This window comes from Saccostrea echinata, unplaced genomic scaffold (assembly GCF_033153115.1).
Source record: "Saccostrea echinata isolate AGI-Se365-2 ecotype Australia unplaced genomic scaffold, CSIRO_AGI_Sech_v1 ptg000029l, whole genome shotgun sequence".
In the NCBI taxonomy this organism is placed as follows: domain Eukaryota; kingdom Metazoa; phylum Mollusca; class Bivalvia; order Ostreida; family Ostreidae; genus Saccostrea; species Saccostrea echinata.
Genome location: NW_026889778.1, coordinates 40,902,345 through 40,928,759, shown reverse-complemented (window position 1 = coordinate 40,928,759; position 26,415 = coordinate 40,902,345). Strand labels below are relative to the sequence as shown.

The following is a 26,415-nucleotide window of genomic DNA, read 5'->3' as shown; positions in this document are numbered from 1 at the left end:
TCTCGGCCATTGAGCAATGATGGTTCTTTATCGTGCCAACGCCTGTCGTGACACGGAACATCGGTTTTTAAGGTCTCATCCGAAGGACCCACAATTTCTTTTTTAAGTGCCGAGCGCATGGCGAAGGAACAGTTGCTACCCATTTTTTATCGACCTCCCGATCACGAGCGTTCCACTGACTGAGCTACCGTGAACGGTCTTCTTTATTTAAACTTCATACTTAGATGTTTGATCTATACATAACAGAAATGTTCATTCATTTTATCTTACAGTCTTTCAATCTGACCAGAGCAGCTTTCTCTCGAAACCTGTATTCTCTCCAAGCACCAGGCACTACTATTCAATGAATACTGAGTAAGTAAATTGATCTTTCAAATTGACAACAATATATTATCTTGAAACATGCAACCGCCAGCCCAAGAGTTAGCACTTACTTTAAAGTTGAATTAAAAAAAATAACAACAATTTGAAATATGTTATCTATAAATATCATTAAGAGAACAGTATTACGTGTACAGTTTGTTATTGTTTTTGTCTATTTCTCTTCTATTAATAAATTCCAGATGTAATTCTTTGAGGGAAAGCTACAGGACACAATATCATGACAACAAGTAACTTCTGTTTCCGCTATATATTAATGATTGGTGCTATTTACGGTGAGTATTTCTATTTTAATTACAGTGAAACTTGTCTAATCCGAATGTTGTGTATCCGAAATTTTGCCTATCATCGTAATATATTGTAAATATTTAACTTGTTTTTTTTTTAATAATTAAAACCCAATCACCTCTGAAAACTCACAGGTGTGTGTGCTGTTGCTTTTTTGTGCGTCTTTAATGTTCTTTAATGTTTCAATTTATTTCACATGTTTTACCGTACGTCCACTTGCATGTCTGACATGGAGTAATCAGTTCGCATTTGTATATAATTTATTCTTAAAGTAATGAAACATAGTTTCCATAGAAGACAACTGTCAAGTACTCCAATAATGTATATCGGATATCTGTAGACGCACATAAAATTGAACTCGATCCTCGGTAGATATAATCATTCCGAATTCAAGAGCTACATTTTAGCAAACAGAACTTTAAAAAAAAAAAAGAAAGAAAGAAAATCACGATAATTTCACAACAAAACTCAAATGGAATTCACCTAAACTGACATTAGATACACAGTAGGTAGCGTCCGTATAACATGAAAAATATAAATTCCGGAATTTTCAAGCCTCCATTTTTTTTTTGTTACGGGTGACGTCACTGGAAAGAAGTCTGACGTCTGCAAGTGTCTGGAGCTAGACCAGGATAATGGTGAGGAGTACCAACATCAACAGTTATTTGATTACTTTATATTTTAGACTGTGTTGCATGTAAACTAACGGGTATGTTTCTTTTATTTCAGTGTATAACATAATGTAGACTTAGGTTACCAAATAAGTAACTTTAAGAAAATATTGACCAAGTCAACTATCTTGGTCAGTATCCCAGCCCAGGTGTGAATAAACACTGGCACATTATATCAAAATGCAGGTGAGGTTTAAAACATACTGTTATAAAAAGTAATTATTGTAAATATTTTTTAGCCTACCAATAAGATGCAAATAAACCCTTGATGGAAAAGCACCCCCCCCCTGTATTTCTTTATAGGGCCTAGAGCATGTAGAAGAAATTAATGTCTTTTAGGGCAATTAGGGTGTAACACTTATTTTTCAGATGTCTTTGCCTTTTTCATCCTTATGACTTTAAATAATTTATTTTGAGATTGTGATTTTTTTATGTGATTTTAAATGTACACTACAGGATGGTGGCTGAAGGCAGAAGCTCATCTCCTATGTAAACACCTAAAAGTCTGGACTTCAAAAACAGATTCTGAAAGTTTAACCAGCATGGTAATATTCTTCAGAAAGAAATCATATTTTCTGATCTCACTGCTTTTAGACTTGCAATGACATATCATATGTTATGATGTGCATTATACATTTCAATCACAAGAGAAGAAAATGTTAAATGTTATCAGTAAAATAAGTAATTTTTCATCTTGTTGGTTTTGCTTTACAAGTCTGAAATGCAAGTTTTTTTTTGACATATATTTTATTTTTACCTCAAAGACAAAAAGTATATACTTCGAACAGACAAAAAAACAAATAGGTCCACGCAGCTATGTTAAGGCTGTCCGAAGGCTTAGTTTGCATTAGATATATACTATTTTATTTTAAGCTATGTTTTGATTTAATTTTGTGATCTATATATACATACACAGTTAAGTTGTAAAGAGAGTTGAATAAGGTGTTATAAAAAAGCATTTCTGTGATGTCACATGACTGTGCTGATCACGTGACGGACAGTTATAAATTTTCTTAAATCTTGCACAAAAATCGCATGGGCACAAGTGAAAAACAAAATTATTGTGAATGGCCTGTTACACAAATCAATTAAACGTATTCTTAGGTATATATAAAGTGCTGGGGGCAAGTCTGAATTTTATTTCTTCAGAAAATATTTCACGAGAAATTCAACTTACCCACATACAAGGGGTCATTTTCTACTCTTCATCGCAATTTATACAAAATGGGATAAATTACATACAATCCCCCAGCAACATTCAGTTAGAGGACATATTTCTCTAGTAGATTCACAAAGAATATCTTCAATTAATTCTTATTATTCACTTGTGCCAGTCTAATATATACACGATTTATAAATTCTCACTCTACAGACTACAGACGCGTAAGGGGGAGCGATTCACATTTTTTTTTTTTTGTAATTGTTTGAAAACTTGCATGTTAGACAAGAAAAAGAAATAACGATATTATACTGCAAATATTCACCATCATAACAGCCTTAAAACAACAATTCAGACACATGAATTAAACATCAACGTAAAAAAAATTCTACATGTGATGTGAAAGAAATGTAAAAGTTATTACACTTTTCCCGTCATGTCTGCTCAAATTTGCAGTGACTTGACGTCATATGCCATTATGACGTCATATCTAGGTAGTTCAGAGAAGTTACTGCGGCTGGTACACTGTGACATTCTTCGGACAGCCTTATCCTAGCCGCGCATGCCCAGCTTTAAAAGATTTATGCTGAGGGTAAGTTCTATTATTATATAGAATTTGTCAGACACATGGTTATGTCTAAAATTTTACTGTTGTATATATCAGTGATAAGGAATATTTTTTATTAGCTCACCTGAGCTGATATAATCACAAAAAATTGTTTTAACTAATTTAAAAGTAACCTGAGTCAGTCATGACCTATTGCTATCTGTTTTTGTCCATTGTCATTCACTGTGCATTGTCTGGTAACATTTGAACATTTTCAGTTTCTCTAAACCTGCTGAACTAATTTCGACCAATTTTGGCATAAATTAATGCAGCATCTGTGGGTGAAAGGGAACAAAAATAGTGAATTTTGTGGTCCCTGCTCCCCCTGGGGTCTAAGGGATGGAGCTAAAACCATCAAAATTAATGCATTCTTTAAACCTGGACATCAAACAAACTATTAGAATGATTGTAATGAGCATTGAGTCTTCTACTAAAATTATGAAACATGGCCCCAGGGTAATTGATTCAGGGCTTTATTGATCATAAAGTGCATTGATTCATTGAAAATCTATATAATGCTCCTGAGTATAAAGCAAACAAACTAAGTTCATGACTAAGATGAACAAGTTATGTTTTCTGAGTTCACTCACAATACTTCTATTTTAAATTTGTCATGTAGAGAATTATAAGGTAGATACTTGATGATAATGAAAAGACTAGTTTAAAAGATCAAGGTTATTAATACTAAAAAAAACTGTTGTTATTGGACACTTTACCCCCCGCAAACAAAGTTTGGGGGATATATAGGAATCACCTTGTTCGTCTGTCCGTTAGTCTGTCTGTCTGTGCAAACATGTCTGGTTTATATATTTCTTGCGGAGGAACGTTAGAATCTACTACTTCACACAAAGATCATTCATGACCTGAGAGTGTGTCATGAACCTGATGCAAGGTCATTTGGGCAAGTTCAAGGTCATTGAAAGAAAAAGTTCATAATTTGTGTATGGTCCATATTTTTCTTATGGATAAACATGGTGAGTCCCCATTTTACACAAAGATTGCTTATGGCCTGAGGGTGTGTCATGACCTGACCCAAGGTCATTTGGGCAAGTTCAAGGTCACTGACAGAAAAAGTTCATAATTCGTGTCCGGTCCGTATCTTTCCTATGGAGAATAATGTTTGGATGTTGGGAGTTTCCAAAGACTGCTTATTACCTTAGGGTGTGTCATGATCTTGACCAATAGTCACTGTAGAAAAAAAGGATAAATAATGCATCAATACTTTCCAACAGAGAAATAATTGAAAAATTGTTATTTATTTTTTCAATGTAATATAAAATAATGTTATTATTAGTATTACTGTTTTATTAGGCTACGCCATAGTTTCATTCATTAAAAAATATCATGAGCAATTACCGGTGAATTTTCACTCTAAATGTAGAAACAAATTGTGAACACCTCTTAGATCCTCAAATACTAGTATTAGTGATCTGGCATCTTCTCTGAAAAACCCAGTGGGGGTACTTGTCCATTTTGGACAGTTCTAGTTCAGTTCTAAAGGGAATCAACCAGGAGTTATATGTGGAAAATAACAATGTTCAGAAAAAAAACTATTTGTTTTTCCATATGTAAATTCATTTAATATTTTCTTTTTCTTTACAGATGAAAGGGATTTGCAGAAGAATGAATTGATGTCAATTTCAACATTAAATTTGGCTTCAATTTGAATATGTCTTTTGTTGTGATTGCCTTAAGAGCAATTAGGATCAGGAAATTTGAGGGTGAAGGATATCCAGATATGTACCTTCAAAATGTGGATCATTCAACAGATGAAAAGAATATAAGCCTTTGAAGAAAATGATATCAAATACATGAATTGAATATTTTAATTACACATCATTTTTGTTTCACTTATGTTTACAATATGTGAAAAAAAAAAAATGTTCAAAACATATGTTTAACTATGGTTTGACACATGTATAGTATTTCTACATTAATCGTAAGAGCAGTGCATTAACAAACATGTTAAACGCATGTTTCTCAAAACATACGTTACACACACGTTGCACACGTACGTTATTCATACGTGAACCGTATGAATAACGTACGTGTGCAACGTGTGTGTAACGTATGGTAGTCAATACGTATGTTTAATGTACGTGTCACGTATGATATTCATACGTGTGAAAACGTATGTTTAACGTAAGTGGTGCTTTTTTCATATGATACGTAGGTGTAGTCACGTACGTATCACATACGTTTAACGTACGTGATACATACATGACACATTTTGCTGTGTAGAGGTCCATGTTTGCTCTGCTCCAAAATTTGTATCGTTTAATGGACTTTTGAGCCTGAATACGTTGTTCATTATTTCCATACATTTCATCAGAAGACCTTATAGTGATTGTTATCATTATTTTTTTTCTCATTTTTTTGTCCAAGCGATTTCTCAGAGATGGATTTTCTTGAAACATTCAGGGATTATGACAAATGAAGTAATCCCGGAATATGTTGAAGGGTTTTGCAAAATTCACTTCCGGTCGTCAGATATGTCCAATTTCCGTTTTTTTTTAGAGATCATCTCCGAAAGATATCCCAGAAAGGCTAAAAGACACCAAACTTTCAGGAATAATATATCATGACAAGAAGGTTTGCTGAATATGTTTAAAGGACTATATTCGGTAATGACCAATATTTGCCCCCAAAATCCAACTTTGACGAAGAAATACATAATTATGTTCTAAAACAGGGGAATTTCTGCAGACTTCAAAACACTGAATATTTTCATAATCCATGACGCCATATGTTAGATATGACGTCAGAAAAATGACGTAAATTCAAAATTTCTATGATTTTTATAGAAAAAGGTGTATATTACGTCAATGTTTTGAGTAAAAGTCACCGAGCGCAGGTCTGCTCCAACTCAATATTTTGCTATAATGTGTAGAATGATAATATCAATGAAATATGTAAATATTGTCCTGGAGCAGGCATGCGCTTTATAAATTTTATAGTAAAAATTGAACAAATTTTGTCCATTTTTTCCTCTTTCTGAAAAAGAACACAAAATCAGAATAGTTTGTGATGTCATAGAAACAAAAATTGCAAATAACCTACTTTGAAACTATAATATTTGTTGCTAATTTAGATTTCTCATACAATATATACAATTCAGCACATTTCAAGATGTTTTCAAAATATGACTTCTGTGGGGCAAAAATATGCATATACCGCATATAGTTCTTTGTCAGCCGATACTTCCGGTCGTCACCGGAAGTGAAGAAAGAAATCAAAAATCTCATTTTTTTTTCAACCAAAACTTATATCACTTTGCTGCAGCTGTTTCTGCTGTTTCGATATATGTTAGTCCCACTGGAAATAAAAATGACTACTCCCGGTTATAAGAAAAAAAAACGTAATTTGGGTATTTAACTTTCCATAAATATCGCTTGTAACTAAAATAATTGAAATGGTTTTTATATGTTATTAAAACTGCAAATGTATAGAGTAACGTCAAATATCTTTGTAAAATTTTGTTCTGGTCGCTCAAAATGTTCTCAAAATGAGATTTTGTTCATGCAACAGCTCAGCAACAGTACACGACTGAAGTCTAAAACTTTCAGGAATGTTAGTCAGTCATTAGTTGATCTGCACCATATCAAAATCGTACGCTTCTGTCTCTTCCAGTCGTGACAAGAAGCGATGCACAAAAGTGATTTTTTCAAGTTTCTTTTGCTTTTACAGATATTCAAGACTGATACGACGTTAGATAGATGATTTACTGAAACTATTTCCGTCGGAAGTGCCGGCCAAAAACTGGAAGTTGTGTCAAACATGCATATATGTTTTCATGGAAACTTTTAGGGGTCATTAGTTGTGAATAATTAAGGTGTAGAATGAACTTTTTATTCGTTTGGACTACTTCCGGTCATGTTTGGAAGTAAATAAAGAAAACAGGAAAGTAATTTGGAAAAAAAGTCATTTCATTTTTTTTATATGGCTTTGGAAGCTTTGAGATGACTTTTATAATCATTTAAACTTCTCTAATTGATAAGATTATTTTTTTCTTGCAAAGGAGTCAAGAAAACGGAAGACCTGTTATTGATAGGTAATAAGTATCTGGTATTATTTAGACAAAAATTTGTGCACGCGATATCTCAAAGACTATTCAGTGATTTTCTGTGAAACTTTCAGGATTTGTGAGCAATGATATGATCTATGGCATGGCCAAGAACATTTGGAAAATCTCCATCCCTTCTGGTTTCAAGATTAAAGTTTCAAGTGTGCAATGATTTTAAAATAGAATTTTGTCTGTGCATTTCTAATGAGTGGCTAAAGATAGGAACTGGAGACATGTCAAAGATAAAAAAGCAGAGTTGTAGATGTATGGAACGATCTTTTTCGTCAGTACTTCCAGTCGTCACAGGATTGATTGATTGTATGTTGTTTTATGTCCCATTCGAGAATTTTTCACTCATATAGAGACGTCACCATATACTGGTGAAGGGCTTCAAATTTTGACCTTTACTCGGCACTCTGGGCCATTGAGCAGTTAGGGATCTTTATCGTGCCAACGCCTGTCGTGACACGGGGCCTCGGTTTTTAAGGTCTCATTCGAAGGACCCGCAACTTTCACTTCAAAGTGCTGAGCGCATGGCGAAGGAACAGTTACTACCCATTTTTTTTATCGACTTAGGTCAGTCGCGGCCGAGATTCGAACTCAAGACCTCCCGATCACGGAGCCATCTTTTTCGTCAGTACTTCGTCACAGGAAGTGAATTTAAAAAATCGATTTTTTGATTTTTTTGCTTTTTCAAAATATTTTTATGACATTAGTAAGGTTATTAGAAAGTCTTATCAGAATGCATAATATATAAATTGTTTCATCATTGATTATCTCATATTCTAGAAATTCCTCATTTGTCACTTTCAATAGATGGTTCTCGCTAGGATATTGGTTAGCATGTTGGATTTTCACACTGGCGACCCGGGTTCAACCCCCCAAAAGTCCTTTTTTCTGACTTTTTTCAGTTTATATATATTTTTATCTTTAAAATGATGTTCAGTATTCTTTTCCATTCGAATATTGGATATTCTCACATTTTTAATTTTTTTTTTCAATATTGTGTGTATGAAGGAGTTACAGGGATTTCACAACGGTAATATGTATGGTGTTCTGAGTGAGAAATAAATTCTCTGATGAAGTCCAATGACAGAGAAGGGACGGACGACCTTCGTGTTGCCATGGCAACAAGTGTCCAGTTCTTTTTATTATTGTAAGCATGAAGGAAAAATTCTGCAATGGGTTGGATTCATATTTTTAAGCATTATTTATTTCTATTTATAGAATGTACAGTGGAGAGGCAGTGCAGAGTTATATCGTACAAAGATGAATGTGGCAATCAAGGCTGGTTGTGGGACTGTAGTCGGCTTAACTTAGGAAAAATACCCTATGAATTTCCAGACCAACTAAAAAACAAAACGCTTATGATTGACTTCTCTCACAATAATTTTACATTGATATCTCCCAAAATATTCACAGGCATCCATTTAATTCCAAGCATGGTAACGGCCTTGTATTTTAATAATAACAAGCTGAAATCCATACAAAAAGATTCCTTTAAACAACTGCAAAATTTGTGTTTTCTGGATATTTCATCGTGTAATCTCTCACAATTGTCTTTCAAAGTTGATGCATTCTCTAATCTTAAAAAATTGAGAATTCTAAAAGTTTATAATAATTCATTGACAAGCTATCCTGATGTTGAAATATCAAGTCTTTTCTTTTTAGAGGTGTTGTATATTGATGTGTTCGGCTCATTTAGATTCAAAAAATCTTTCAAACGTTTAAAAAATTAAAGGAAATTACTCTATTCTCAACATCACCTTCCCATGTATACAACAATAGCTTTAGTGGGTTATCTGCATCCCCCATTCAATACCTGACAATGGATTTCAGAAGCCATGTGGATTGCGACATTAGTGAAGAAATTTTCTGTTCTTTTCCTTACCTACAGGGTGTAACAATTCACCTTGGAGGCTGTGACATGAACGCAGTTCTGAAAAGTATAAAATGCTTAGAAAATCGAACAATGGAATACATTGTTGCCTTTAATCATTTTCTTCACTCACATTTCGTAAAAAATTTCTATTTGAATGAAAGAAATACCAAATATCTTTTCAGCACCTGTGTCAAAAATGTAAGTTTCATCAATGACCGAATTTCAGGCATTCTTGCAAATCCTCAAGGAACTAATTTGGGAAACTGTATTGAAATATTCAATATTGCCTGGAATAGAGTAGAAGTTATAGACCCGGCCATAGGCTTAGACCTTCTGCAAAATTTACCAAAACTTAAATTTCTTGATTTTTCTAGAAATATCAATATGAGGGTATTGGACATTTCAAACAAATTACCTCGAATGCACTACAGATGGAAAAGAAATCGGACGATAACTTTTCCTATTTCGAAGAAATTACAGGTTTTAAGATTAGCCAACATTTATTTTCATAATGTTCAATTGCAAGACCCGTCTTTGTTACGCTTAAATATATCCGGTAAAAGTTTGGAAGAATTTGTTTTATCTAATACAAATTTTCCTTTAAGATACATTTTTGAGCTTGACACACCAAATTTAGAAGTTCTTGATATTTCTCATAACAGATGTCCAACGCTGTACGAACACCTGTTTGAAAAAGCAACACAGCTAAAGAGAATAATTGCAGGAAATATAAATTTAAATTTTGATGGACTGGACAAAATATTCTATAATCTTAAAAGGCTCGAAGAAATAGACCTGCAAGGTTATAATTTACACCACTTTCCACCTACATTATTAAAATACCAAACATCCTTATTGTCTCTGAATTTAGATTACAACATGTTTGCATCCTTTCCAAATACATTGACTTATGTACAGAATTTAAAACAGCTCTACGTCCGTCTAAACAAAATAACATCTATCGCAGAATCTGATTTTATCATACTTAAGAGATTAAAACGAGCACAGATTTTTGTTCATGGAAATCCTATAAACTGTGATTGTTTACACGTTCAATCACTCAGATGGATGAGGGAAATTCAGCACTTGTTCGTGGATCTAAATAAAACTTTCTGTACTGAAAAAAAATTAACAGTGTTAGAACTTCTGCAAGAAAAAGCATTTGCAGAGTTCGAGAAAAACTGTCAGTCAAACACATGGTTAGCACTTTCTTTTTCTATGTTCATAATTTTAACTGCTGCAATCACTGTCGTTTTCCTTGTGAAAAAATATCGTGTTCATGTGGACTATATTATTTTGAGTTTACGTAGCAGGTGGAAAGGTTTACATATCGTCGAAAGTGTGGACTTTCAGTTTGATGCTTTTATATCCTACGATGAGATTGACTACAGAATTGTAAGCACTATATTATATCAAACACTAACAAAGAGAGAATTTCAAATAAGTTTTCCAGATAAAGACTTCATTCCTGGAATATCTAAGGCTGACGAACTGTTTCGGTTTATAGACAGAAGTAGGAAAGTTGTGTTGATTGTCACTGAAAACTTTCTTGCCAGTGGTTATGCTGTGCAGATGGCGGTTACGCTTTCGTTTCATAACAATCGAAGACATTCTATCATAGTATTAATTAAAGATGATATTCCCATAAAAAGGATGCCAAAAGACTTGAAATATATATGGAGGTCCATTGTAAGTATAAGATGGCCAGAAACTAGTGAGCTGATGGAGCAGTTTTGGAATGAACTTGATTGTGCCTAAAGATTATTTTAAATCACCCTGATAGCGGCTATAAAATGATCTGCACAATTTCAGAAACTATACCTTCATACGTAAACCACTACACCGGAATTTTAATGGCTTTTTGTAAAATGTTGTATCATGACTATAATTTTGCTAATATCAAATCATAGTGGTTTTCTTCGCTTATTTACTAGTATTTGAAATGTTTCTTTTTGTATTTAAAAAGAATGGTTTCTTACGTGTTTTGAATAAAACCTCTTCACAAATATACATTATGTACCTTGAAAGAGTGTAGATAGCAGTATCTTTTAATAGTTTATATGGAGAGACTATATACCGCGGTAAACAGAGCTAACATTATATTGAAAACATTATTATGTGTGTTATTATTGTGTGTTTTAATTTCCTTTGCAAACGTTACTTTTTTGTGCATACATGTATTTACTGTACTACAAATGACACAAAAAATAAGTTGACTCTTTAAAGCACTCATGAAAACATAATGAATCAATCTGGTTACAAAGCTGTAGTAGTCATTTAAAATCTCTGTAATACACTGTACATTTACATTCAAACCCATCGACAGTTCTGTTTTTTAATGAACAGTGTTTCCATAGTTACTAAAAATACAATTTTTCTTGACCCCCCCCCCCCCAAAAAAAAATGCTGTTTTTACAGATTTTTTTTTTTCAAATTCAACAAAACTTTTAACACAAGTAGACTAGAGTAAGAGACATAAAAGCCTCTGCTGGTAGACTGTTTGTCCCCGAGGGTCTTTACACCTCATTAGCAAAGTACTTCGGTACTAGCTTGAAAATACGGATAAACATGTATATTTATTTGCTGTGGTGAAATTCAGAATCTATTTCCAAATTAGGGATTATCTCCCCCATGCATTGCTCTGATCCTTCGATGTATTTGGCTCTATTCTTAAGCACCCTTTTTTCAGCTCTCCAATTTTTTTTTAATTCAAATATTTTGAATTTCCAATGTTTTCGCATGAGCATCACTGAAGAGAAATTATTTGTCAAAATGCGCATCTAGTGCATCAAAATAAGTACACTATATGATTTACAAATATGCCATGCTGTGCGTCAGCTTTTGATAGGGATTAAAAGTGCTGCCATGGCTTCATAAAATATTAAATTTTGTATAAAATCCTTTAAATGTTACTTTTCCTCAAGTTTTAGTTGATTTTGATAAAGCCTAGCATACGAGAAGAATACAGTCACAAAGATACATAATTTTATGTACCCATGTGTTATTGATTTTGATGAGCGTCGTTGCCATGGTTACTTATAATAGATATTTGTGTATAATTCTTTCAAAATGCTACTCCTCCTACAATCTTCGTCTGATTTCAATAAATAGTAATACTTGTAGACAAGTAGACTACACTTAGATTAAGAAACATGTACATAACTCTCAATTTAGATGAAGGGTATTGACTTACTTACTAGACATAGAAATTTCTGAGCTGAAATTCTTTTCATAGGTTATGAATCCTTCAGTTTAGACAAATAAAAAAAGTCCCACAATAGACCAAAATTAACTCTCATTGTTCTTTTTTAAGGTGTTTTGTCAAAGTTTCAAGCCAAGGCGTTTTTTTTTAAGATTCTAAGAACAAACCAGTAGACCTGGAGGTTCGTCATATCAGTATTGTGTCAGAACAGGGCAATTCGCAAAAGTCAAGCAGAGCATTGGAAACAACGCGTCGGGTTGTTTTTGCAAAGAAAAACTGCTCCGCTGGTCATGGATGATGAACACTTCTATACATGTATTTCGAATTATAGATGGATTTAAAAAAATTCTAACTAGTTTAAAAGCTATTTAACTTTTATTGCTATTAATATAAAAAAAATCATAAGAAGTAAATTAGAAAATTACGAGTGGCTGTAAAATATCTCATTTTAATAAGGCAACACTTTGGCCAGAGATACAGTACCCGCAACGTTATTCGTTACAATTGTATCGTGTCTTATCTTGCGTTTATCCTATCGTATCATGCGTGTATCCCGTCATATCGTGCGTGTATCCTATCGTATCGTGTTTCTCGTTTATCAGGTTTTGCGTTTATCGTGCGCGTGTTTTGCGTTTATTAGGATCTATCATGTTTCGTGTTTTGCGTTAATCGTGTACTTTCGAAAACCTTCGCTTTTTACCTTTACTATGGGAAGAAACACCCGAGATACCCCGAGTTTATTTTTCGTTTTTTTAACCTACTTACGATTACTTTAAAGTAGAAGAGGAAAAGAAAGTTTATATCTTAGTTTTCGTCTATTATCGAAGAAATAAGCTTAGGGAGAAAAGAATAAAATAAATAAATAAACAAATTAGTTAATTTAAAAAAATATCATGATCAGTCAGAAAGCGTAAATCGAAAGTTAAACCCTTTTTTGGAAACCAAATAAACGATCACTTGGTCTTTATTTTAATTTATCGAATTGTAAAGAAGAGAAATAATATAATTTTCTTTAAATAGTCAGAGTCATTAGAGGAAGATTTTGAAAAGTCAGCAGGTACAGTATATGTACGAAAAAATAATAATAAGCACGGGTCTAATGTATTTTTATTTCAATTGCGAAATCAATTATATAAAAGTTATTCATTATTTTCTTTCGAGGCATTGTCTGATAATATATAAATGTGTTTATACCTCTGATCTGCATGTATGGAACGCCATGGCTGCCTTATGTTAGGTGTTTTATTATATGCTGTGGGTTCAAAATTATATGCTGTGGGTTCACAATTATATGCTATGGGTTCACTATTATATGCTATGGGTCTATTATTATATGCTGTGGGTTTATAATTATATGCTGTCGGTTCACAATTATATGCTGTAGGTCTATTATTATACGCTGTCGGTTCACAATTATATGCTGTAGGCCTATTATTATATGCTGTGAGATAATAATTTTATGGTGTGGGTCTATAAGTATATGATGTGGGTTCACAATTATATGCTGTGGGCCTTTTATTATATGCTGTGAGTTCATACATGTAATTATATGCTGTGAGTTCATAATTATATGTCTTGGCTTCATAATTATATGCTGTGTTACTTTTAATATATGCTGTGGGTTCACAATTATATGCTGTGGGTCTATTATTATATGCTGTGGGTTCACAATTATATGTCGTGGTTCTATTATTATATGCTGTGGGTTTATAATTATATGCTGTGTTCAATATTATATGCTGTGGTTTCATAATTATATGTTGTGGTTCTATTATTATATGATGTGGTTTCATAATTATATGTTGTGGTTTCATAATTATATGCTGTGGTATATTTTAATGATATGCAGTGGTTCTTATTATAAATGTTCCTAAAACGAAATGTCGGCAGATTTTTCAAGGTTGATTGAAAAGGTATTGGAGGGTTTAAATTTACTGGTATATAATAAAACAAATAAAATGAATATACAATATTATAATAGTATATATATATGTGAATCCCTGATACTGGTGCACTTATATAACTAATCATAATTAGTTAATTGGAAAATTTATTTATTGCTTGGCTTGTATTCATATCACCGAAACACTAAATTAATGTAGGATCTCGTGGCTTGATGGGAGTCACTTTTCTACTACTTATTATGAACCCACAAAATATAACAATAGACCCACAGCATCTTATTATAAACCCACAGCATATAATTGTGAACCCACAGCATTTGATAATTAATGAACCCACAGCATACAATTAATAAACCCACATCATAATATGAACCCACAGCATATAAGAATGAAAACACAGTATATAATAAAAGAACCACAGCATATATAATTATATAATTATGAACCCACAGCATATGATAATAGACCCACAAAATGTAATTATGAACTCACAGCATATAATAAATGACCCATAGCAGATAATAAAATTATCTAACACAAGGCAGCCATGGCGTTCCATATGCATGTATGAACATTTACATGTATTTTTAGTCTTGATACCAAATGATTAATAAAGCATCAGATAATGATCATGATAATATTTACATAGATTTTGTCCGTACGCGCAAGTTTTGTATTTCCTATTTTTATTTTATCACTGTTTATTTAATTTAATTTCCCGAGTTGTCTATATAAAAAATGCTTGAAAATGTTCTACCCTTTTCATCATTATGATACCATTATATTTTCTATAATATAGAAGCTGTTCATTTACATTTCTTACTGGCATTATAAAATACAGAAAAAAATATGTACAGAAAAAAAAACATGATTACTTTCAACAGCTTAACTAATTCGGCGTCGAATATATACTGTATCTAAGTGAAAAATTGAAGAGCTTTCCTTACCAGAAAACTGACACCAATACGGTATGTACCTCTGTAATCAGAACACTGTCTTCCTGTCCGATCAAGACCCCCATCCCTTTTTCCCTCTAAATGACACCTCAGCATGTGTGTATTCATCGTTAACATAACTGCACTACTCTCGCACCTGGTGTCAAGTATTTACCTTCAATTTACCATCCCCTGGTTTCAATGAAATGCATCTACTTATTTTCGGTACTTAGTTCATAACTTGAAAAAACAACACTTAAAATTCTAAGAAAATTAGATAATTGTACAATTTATGGATTTTTTAAAAGTTCTATCCAGGCATAAATTATAAATCAAAATTTATATAAATATATTTAATGAAATACTGTCCATAAATCAGATACGTTGATTCATTTGTATAATGTATATATTATGTTTATATAACTTAGTCCTTAAAAAACTTTAAAAAAAATACATGTACTGCGCTTATGGTACATGAACTTTTGTATCATCGGAAAATAATTCTCAGATAAATTTTATTGATCAAAGAATAGGGTGAAATATTTCTAACATTCTTAACTACGAAATTCACCTCGCATTATTTTTTCTCGCTATTATTAAAGAAATCAAGAAAAATTGTCTAGTTCTGCCGTGATTACGCAAGACGAGTAAAAACACTAGATTTGATTTATTGTATTTTATCGATACTTCACTATATTTAAGAGGTCAATATTATTTTCTGCTTTTTAGTCGGATCTTGTTTTTCTCATTTTTAATCGGTTATGAACCTCCCATACCCACCCCACCCCCTACCCCCACCCGGCGAATATGCCTCATTTGGGATTAAGACTATCATAATTTACAAGGTTTTAAATAATTGCCGATATAGACATATATTAAATAAGTTTTTTTTTTCTTTTTTTTTTGATAACAGTTTACATATTAATTATAATTATTTAGTCCGAAAAGTCTCAATCCACTTTTTTTTTTTTTTTTTTTTTTTTTTTTTTTTTTGATTTATTTATTTTTAAGTTCTTGTATATTATTAACAAAAGAGGATGTAATCATTCAATGTTTGCAAATATATACGAGGTTTTAAGTATCTGATACATAAATGTTCACATAAATGACAGCTTAGTATACACGTACATGTAGTTGTAAATGTGTAGCAGATACAAATTCTGTTGACTGAAAATATTTATAGGCTACATGTAACATGGTCAAACATAGGAAGTTATTTCATTTGTGGGGATCTACAAAGAAATGTCTGAACAAGCAAACAAAAATTCATGACATAATTTACATGTATTAATTTAGAGCGCTATTATATTAGCATTTATTTCGATCTAATCTGGACATTATTTTCAGGGGGTGGTGGGTAGTTGATGATAGATCTATAATGACAAGTTTATTAATTATGTAAAATTCTTTGACCCTTTCTTTTGACCGGTCTCCTATTCTTTTCGAATTAATTGCGATTTTTGGATTTTTGGACACATCGCAGACTTTGAATATCAGACATTGAATACAAATGCTTGATTTATTTCATTTATTTCTTCAGTGAAACTACTCAGTATTTGTAGATAAATTTATTTTGTACACATACCTTGTAAAAATAATAAATCTATTTATAGAGTTTCATATATTTATTGTATTTGTGAGAGACAACACTTGTCTACAAAGTTTTTGAGCAATCATCATCCTGATGTTAGAATCTCTGTAATTACACGATCTATAATTCAAATTTTAAGAGTATTTCGACATTTACATAAATAATCGAAATAAATGTAAGTCTAACGTTATGTAGACATAATAAAAGTTAATCAGAATCTGCATTTCACTACCATCCACTAAATTATTGACAAAAAAAATGAATAAATAAACAGGTTTTGTAAACTGAGCATAGTGACTTTTGAAGCTTTGCGAGTATTTAAAATCAACGTAGTGCAGGTTATCAAACAAAAGAATTTATTCTTGTCAAAAAACTTTCCGCGTTTTGAAACAATCCTATAAAGGTTTTGCGTTTATCCTATCGTGAAGATCGTTTATCAGGTCTATCGTGTTTTGCGTTTATCGTATTTTGCGTTTATCGTGTATTGCGTTTATCATATCGTGCATGTATCCTATCGTATCGTGCGTGTATCCTATTGTATCGTGCGTTTATCCTATCGTATCGAGAGTGTATCCTATCGTATCGTTTATCCTGTAAAGAATAACGCTGCAGGTACTGTAAATGCTTATATCTTTTATAACTCTCTCCATAACGTAACGCTACAAACTCTCCATAATGTAATTTTACACATTCATCCCTTCGGCCTATTGATCTCGGGGTATCGACCTCAATACTTATATTAATTTTTAAAAATAGGCACGGGGTATTCTTAAGTATGCTCATATACATAAAGGTCACCCGCGTGTCGTACAGTGTAGGATTTGGAGTAAGGAAATTAAATGGCTCTTAATTAACATCCCCTGCACACGTTGCGATCGCTGGGAGATCTTTTGGCGATGTACAGCCAACGTGTAGCTGTTGGTAACTTGTTCTTTAAACGTTTACCCTGCATATATATATATATATATATATATATATATATATATATATATATATATATATATATATATATATATATATATATATATATATATATATATATATATATATATACATACATACATACATACATACATACATACATACATATATATATATATATATATATATATATATATATATATATATATATATATATATATATATATATATATATATATATATATATATATATATATATATATACATATATATATATACTGTAGAAGCACAAATTTTCCTGGGGATAAGATTTCGTTGTTTTGTCATTAACATGTAAGAAGGTTTCGTGGGCATTAAATAGTCATATAAAAATTGTTAACAACGAAATAAACGAAATTAAATCCCCAGCGAAAATTTCTACTTTAAAAGTATATATCACTTTTTATTCGCGAGAACTTTATTTTTATGCTGTCATGGATTGATATCAATAACAATAAATAGAGGATATCTAAATTGTGTGTTTTGATATTTGCTTTATCCAGCGAGTTGGATGGTGTGTATTCGCAAGGCTTGCCGAGCGAATATTAACTGTAGCTCTCCGAGAAAAAAAATGAAAGACCGAAGAGCTACAGTGCCACCCACAGAAAAAACTGTAAATATTTATTGCGCACAAAAAGTTGCGCTCGGTTCTGGATTTATTTCTTCAAATTCTTAACTCAACTACACCAAAGCTCAATTTCAAAAAATTCCTTAGACCTCTATCAACTACTCTTGTAGTTGACATCTTTACGAATTGTGTTCGGCCGAATTGTCTAGCCACCCAAAATGGCAGTATCAATAGGCGAAAGTTTGGATGGTCTCAATTTCAGGTTCAATAGGGCTATTAACAACGGTTATAGGACATTTTTTGATGTGGGAATAGTGAAAAAATGTGTTAGGTACACACGGCCAGTAATATTTTGTGATTGCTGTTTAAAAATACGGAGAAATAAATCGAGAAACAGCTCACGTTTTGTGAGCAATGAGTATACAGTTTTTTTTTATGGATGGCACTGCAGCTCTGCGGTCTGTCATTTTTTTTCCGGAGAGCTACAGTTCTGCAGCTAATATACACCATTTCGACGAGTTGGATAAAGCAAATATCAAAACGCAATTATAGACGTTCTATTTATCTCATATAATTTTCGTTTTTAACAATTTTTAAGATAATCCCTGTGAAACTATGAATGGTTTCAACCCAAATCGATGACGCGTAAATTGATGACGTCGTACTGTTGCCGGTGACATGCCGAAAGCAAATTATTTGTAGATCATGACTGTACAAAATATGAAATTTTGGAACCTTTAAAAAACATGTGTGACAATCTGTGGGAGATTTATTTCATACAAACTTTTGACTGGAAGTTCTACAGTCTTGTACATAAAGACAGGGGGTCGTAACAAAAAGGGTACTTAAGTCTACCACCATACTTAAGGGGGACCTAAGTACGGTTTTAAACTTAAAACCGTAACTAGAAGCGTGCTTAGATTTGACAAGGCCATTCCAAGTTTTTTCTATGTTTCGCGTCCGCGTGCGCCTTGGTTTTTGACACCACATGTCAGAAAAAAACAAGCAAAATCAGGAGTCATGAAATTGATTATTCAGGTCGAAATCTTATAATTCTGTCAATTTCTCTAAATATTTGTCTACAATGTCATATTAGGTATATTTTAAGCATTTAAATACCTTGATTTTGCTAAAGAATAAATCTTTTTATGAGAAATAAAGATTAATTAAATCAAATCCTTTGAATGACGCCATTTTTATGATTATAGAATCTGTGTTTTAGTGTGTTTTTTTGCGAATAGGTTAGTAATTTTTGAAATATGGGTGGACGCTAAACAGAGAAAAAAACTTGGAATGGCCCAATCTTAGCAAAACTTAGGCTGTCGGTAGAGGTGACTTAGGTATGTCTTAACGTTTTTATACACATATTTAAGACTATTAAATGTTGAATTTCAACTTTAAAACATTCCTCTATTCATTTTATGCATTAAAGAAAATAAACATCTCTATTTAATACTTTTATAATAATTTTAGTTTTTCGTCGGGGAGATATTGAGCGTCAGAGAGAGAGAGAGAGAGAGAGACTGCCGATAAATTGGAGACATACGAAAAAGCATCCTTTTCGATCCTGGATTATAATGTAAATAAGTATGTCATAAAACGTCTTCAGTCTTTGCCTGCTGACATTCGCTGATACAATTCCAAATGTCCCGATTGCTTTGTACTTTTGTTTGTTAGTTTCGATTTCAATTCACGGCAAAAGACCTTCCCTCTCCCCTCTTTTCATGCTTCTGTTTGTTTGAATTTCATTGCAAATGCATCAAATTCTTTTGAAATAATATATTTAGACAGAAAATTACTTAATGTTAATTTACTGGGTCCAGCGAAATGCATGACACCTGCAGAACACCATAACAAATAGATAAAAGTAACACTCTCTAAAATTATTTATGCACAAATAATTAAAAAAAAATAATAATAAAAAAACGCTCCTAAAAAGAGCACAATGCAAATCATGACAAGGCCAATGATCTTATACATGCAACTTTCCTGACCGTACATGTAGAAATAGACGTTCAGTTTTCGTGCCATGTCTACGAGAATGACAAAGTAAGTGAACATTTGTGAAAAACAAAAGAATAACAACAAAAGGTAACTGAAAACATCGCAGACTCGGGTGATAAATAAAAGGTCATGCATACTTTGATTATTACTTTAAATATTTTGCATTTATGTATGTCATTTAGAGAGTAACATTGGAATAAGTGATGTACATAGCCCCCCCCCCCCCCCCCCCCCGACGAACAAAATAAAATTCTTATACCAGTATATTAAATAGAGAGTGTCAGACAATTCTTTTTTAATGCATAATAATGATAGATAAATGTTTTAGCATAGTAAGTCGACCTTAGATAATTCTAAATACGCGTTTAAAAAAGTTAAGACATATACTTAAGTCACCTCTATCGGCCGCCTAAGTGTTGCTAAGATTGTCAAATCTTAGCAAGCTTCTAGTTACGGTCTAAAGTTTAAGACTGTACTTAAGTTCTACTTAAGCATGGTCTTAGACTTAAGTATCCTTTATGTTACGACCCTCAGAATTCTTGGAAAAATTGTAAATGGTTAAAATGGTTAAAAGCTGTATTCATAATCGTTTTAATTATATTTCTTATCGGAAAACATTTTTAATTTATTACACCTTTAAAAGATTTTTAAATTAAGATTTTAATTTTTACATGTACTTCGCAAAATAGCTCCCTTAAAACTTTGAAAATAAGTCGTTTTGAGGGATTATAGATTTAAAATAAGTGATAAATTATCACCTTTATCGATTACAATAATTAATTGCTATTTAAATTTCAAATTTTCACCGTTTAAAATTTGTACAAGAATCTTGTACAACGAGCGTTGACAGAGGGAGCGGGAGACAACTCTGGATAGAGAATGCTAGACTTTCCTGCATGGTGAAAGGGATTGTGACGGTACATATTGTCGTTTTGTACATATTGTCGTCGGCGACAATATATACCTACCACCACTGCAAGTATTGTCGTCCATCGGAATATATTGTCGCCGGCGACAATATGTACCGAGACGAACCTTATTTTCTTCCTGCATAATGGACGACAAAATGTACAGTCAAGCACCAGCACATATTGTCGTCGGCGACAATATGTACAGTCAAGGTCGGCATATATTGTCGTCGATATATACTTCTTATTCACCCATGACAACATCCGGTTTTAAAACGAGGCTCTCAGCGCAAACAAATATGTCGGCATATCATTGTTGTGTGCCACTTTGTACGAATGATTCTCGTTATGACGAAAGAACCTCTTGTCGTTCCATCGATTTCCAAGTGACAACGAATTAAGAAAAGAATGGATCGTCAAAATTCGCCGTGATATAGGACGAAATAATTTCCAGGTAATGCTTTCATTTGCATCTATAGGGCAACTATCACTATGCACTCGTGTAGGCCTATATCGGTACATGTTTATGATGCATGATGTGGCACATACAAACATGACAACCACAAACGAGTTTGATTTTTTCGTTGAAGAAATGTGTTCTGTTATAATTAATAATTTATTTCTATGCGGCTAAGGCATTAATATTTTAAATATTAAATGAAATCTCACATAATGTGTACACTCCTATTGGACGTGTACAACAGAGTACAATACATTGTAAACGCACCTGACTTCGATACGGCGAAGAATATAACTAAAGTTCACTTAGAGTATCAATAAATCAAAGAAAATTGCATCACAATGCCTCATGATGCCTCTCAAAAATAAAGAGATAACAGTGTTCAGATATATAGATAATATACATATTATAAGCTGACTCTGGGAGGGGTGGGGTAGTTAGACAGTCAAATACACACATTTAGTAATAAAAATAAGTTTTTATGGAAATCAAGTTAGGCTAAGCTGTTTGCATGTGTGCTTAATGTGTTTTCTATATTCAGATTACAAATAATGCCCTTGTGTGCTCTGCACACTTTGAAGATGCGGACATAAAGAGGACACTGGCAGGAAAGAGAAAACTTATCGCTGGTGCTGTCCCAACAAAATTTGCCTGGACAAAGACACCCGCAAAGCGCTTGAGACCACAGCGCAGATCAATGTAAGTTTTATTTAAATGAATTTATGTAAATATATCCTGTCCGTAAGGACAGGTATATCTGCAGAACTAGTTCTAAGGGCATTTTTCAAATTAACCGATAGATACTGAAATTTTAATTCTAATAGAACTACAGTTCTGTAGTAAATGTAATGAGCTTTTCAAATTATATTCATTAATTATAATGTAATATAATTATCTTGTGTTATAATTTAAAGTACATGTAGATTAGTTATGTTTGCACAAGCACCTAATTTTGTTCTTTAATTTACAAGAACAAAATGATAAAACCTTTCTTCATATTATTAATTCAAAAGGAAATTTCTCAATTTGATTTTTCAGAATAAATTTAGAAAGAAAATTAAAAATAAGTCGACAAATTCTTTTGTCCAAATTTTCTCAACATGTAATCAGCACATAAAATCTGTACTTTGGTACTGTGTGTGCATATACTCTCAAAATGCCTGATATATATTAATAATCATCTTTAAATACAACTTGATGAATTGTAGTTTTTTAATTTTAATTTTCAGAGTCAAGATTGAAAAGGGTAAGGATGAAAATGTTATTGCATCAGACTCTGTACAAGTTCCACTGGCAACATTTGACCATGACTATGTTGTGCAACAGGAATCAGATTCTTCGAAACTTGAATCGGCTCAAGCAGAACTTAAGCGACTCGAGGTGGAGAACGCAGCTCTAAGAGAGGCAAAGTTTGGATTAGAACGATTTCACAATGACAACAACATGATAAATTTCTACACAGGGTTCAAAGATTACCAGACATTGAAAGCTGTGTTTAGTGCTCTCAAACCAACAGCTACAACTATGATTCGATGGACTCAGATGCAGAGACATTCGGATCATGTCCCTCGAGGGAAGGGTGTGGCTACAATAGGTGATCAATTTTTTTTCAAAAGAATATTTAGGGAAAAAAAAATCCTTCAATTTCTTTGCTGGGTCAGAAAAGATGATACTTATGCGAAATCTTCGTTACATAGCGTACGATCAACTTTGCGTAGCTGGCACGTAAAAAATCCCTCACTGCTCAATGACCATGAGTGCCAAGTATAGGTCTAAATTTGCAGCCCTCCACCGGCAAGTGGTGACGTCTACGAATGAAAAATTCTCGAGATGGTCATTATAACAACAAAGAAAAAATCATTTTTGTTCAAATTATGACCACAGGGAATAGCTTGGGATCAGAATGTGTGATTAAAGTCTTACATAGGAATATAAATCTTTAAAAATCTCAAAAACCAGACAGATGTAGGACCCCCCCCCCCCCCCCGTGGTTTAATGTTTTGTCTGCTTTGGTAAATTCTGTTTGTTTAACTTGTATATACTCTCAATTTAGGCCACAGATAATATTTCATGAATAATAATTTACTTAACATATACAGTAACACATCTTTACTTGCAAATGAATTTTTAAAATTTTTTAGCTTGTCAAAAAAAAAAAAAAAAAAAAAAAAAAAAAAAAATTATGAACCACCCCCCTCTTTTGTCTGAAATTTCTGGATCCACCACTGAGAACAGCAGTAGGCCCGTGAGTAGTGATACTTATATGGAAGTTTTCTCAGGTAGCGCAGATTCAAGCATCTTAAAATCAAACCGGGCCTTGGCTGGGGCCACAAGAAGCGATCAAATTTTTACATGGGAATATATGGAAAATTTCTTTAATAAATATCCTCTCAAAAAGAGATCAAGGCAATGCAACAGAGCAAAACAAAGCAATGATTAGTCATATTTATATGGATTATTGATTGATTGATTATTATTATACCTCTACTGATTTTTTCCCTATATAACATTAGATCGTTAGATGTGACTATTTCCCTAGAAATCATTAAGAATGGACTAATCCCCGTATGTTAGTCAAGTGAGCTAATCCCCGCTTCGAAAGTTAATTCCCGGTTATCCGTAATCCTCTAAGTTTTAAATTAACATTGGTATGATATGTGAATGGACTAATCCCCTTGTGTTAGCAAGTCTCGGGAAATAGTCCTGGCCTTAGGGAACTGGAATCTTGCTAACTCTCTCAATGATATGCTTTAACTGTATATTGTTGTTGAACACCGAGTTGGCAATATTTCAGCCATATTTCGACGATAACATTACGTGTATATGACCATTTTTGAAGTTTATAGTTTCTCTGGCCATATTTTATATGGAGCATTGTCGTGCATTGTCATGCGACATGTTCTGATGGACGACAATATGCACAGTGAGGGAAGGTACACATTGTCGCCGGCGACAATATGAACAAGACGACAAAATGTACCGTCACAATCACGCTGCATGAAATAGCATACGAAACACATCAGTGTCACTGTGATATGCACCCCAATTTCATTCACAAAACTACCAAAAAACAACAAAAGAAGTCTTTAAGCAACAATATCTGTGGGGCGACAATATGTACAGTGAGGGTGAGGCACATAATGTCGCCAGCGACAATATGTACATATGTTACTTTTCAGCCGGCGACAATATGTACCGATGGACGACAATATGTGCAGTGAGGGTAGGTACACATTGTCGCCGACGACAATATGTTCAAAACGACAATATGTACCGTCACAGGGATATTCCAAATAAAACTTAACTGCTAGGTCCAACGTTTCCTGGGTGTGTGTGTGGGGGGGGGGGGGGGGTCATCCGTCGTTGTAGCCAGTACATTGATAAATTTTGACATTTCACTGAAGTGTAATGAGTTTTTTTCTTGTTTTAACGAAAATATTTGCTTATTAGCATTTATTTGATAGCACAAAACTTTCACTATACGAAGTTTCGATAAATTTACATCTTGAAGCGAAGCCAAGGGATTATGCCGAAACCGGAAGTGCTATTGATAAAGCACATACCTGTGGATAAAGCATAGGTTTATCTTGTGCGTAGTATCCTCCACGCGTATGAGATAAATGTATACCAGGTATATACAACACATTTGTCACCCTGTGTGCTCGTCTGCGCTTCTTTTTAATCATCATCTGAAGGGAGACAACACAGTTGTCATCCTGCACTTAGCGGAGGCCAATCGCCACTTCTCGAGCCTCTCCGACAAGCGATAAATCAACTCAACTCTGTCCATCTAATATTTTATTAAATAGGAAACGATTCCATTTTGTTCAAAATTTTCGATATGTAAATACATTCGAGTACATTCACGAATTATTTTCCTTCACTTGACATTTTCTAAACCAAACAGATTTACTTTGTTATTCTGAAGAACAATTACTTTATATATGACGCATTTTATGCATTCCATTTAAACACCTACTATATCATTCACTGCACTGTGTTTATCTAGTGCAAATCTAGATTTGGGGCTAAACTAAATATCGATTTTTTTTATCAGATTGTCATATGACATGACTAAATTCAGAGTGCTCGCGCTGAGGAGCTATGTCAGGTAAATTTTTTATAATGTAATTATTAATCATGTGAACAAAAACTTCAGCAATACACTAGTACTTTGAGATTTAAACATCTCCATCCATGTAGAATGCTAATTTTGCTTGAGAGTTTGTCAGGAAAATATCAACATACTCTCCGTATGTTAAGGTCAAGGGACCCATAACCCGATTGTCTACAACGCAAAGGGTGTTCCGGATGAAACACAAAAATACGTGTAGTAGAAAAGTCGCTTAAAGTAACCTGAGGCCTGTTCTACAGAGCGAACGTTCGCGAGCGCTCGCCAAAATTCCTTATCCTTCCAACAGAAATGTTCGCGAGCGCTCGCGAACGTTCGCTCTGTTGAACAGGCTTCTGGTATGATAAGAAACGTGGTTCATGGCCTATCATATCTGAGTCCACCTCCAACGCGTGGGAAAGCTTCAATCAGATTGTGTTTGTTGTAAGTTGTGCTCAAAAATATATTTAAAGTAACATTTATAAACGAAGCTGAACTTTGTGCAAGGCATTTATATGCAAGACACAGGTCTGGATCAGGTTTGCATGTCTGTGATTTTGATATCAGGTATGCTTTGTACATACAAAAAGCACTGTATCCGTTGATTAACTACACGTATATATTTTACTCATAATCTTGTTACATTATTTACATGTACCTTTCAATGGTTCAGTCGGGATAAATGTGTTGTCTTAAATGAACATTAATAAACGATACTTAA

At 33.1% G+C, this 26,415-nt stretch overlaps 1 protein-coding gene across 1 annotated transcript in view; it reads right to left on the bottom strand.

Annotated features, from left to right (window-relative positions):
• Positions 1–24,755, bottom strand: part of LOC133195947 (potential E3 ubiquitin-protein ligase ariadne-2-like) — a 191,660-nt gene extending 166,905 nt beyond the window's left edge. The window contains exon 1 of the mRNA XM_061331933.1: positions 24,747–24,755. The gene's annotated coding sequence lies outside the window, so the exon portion shown is untranslated. The remainder of the gene's footprint in view (positions 1–24,746) is intronic.
• Between the last annotated feature and the right edge of the window lie 1,660 nt (positions 24,756–26,415).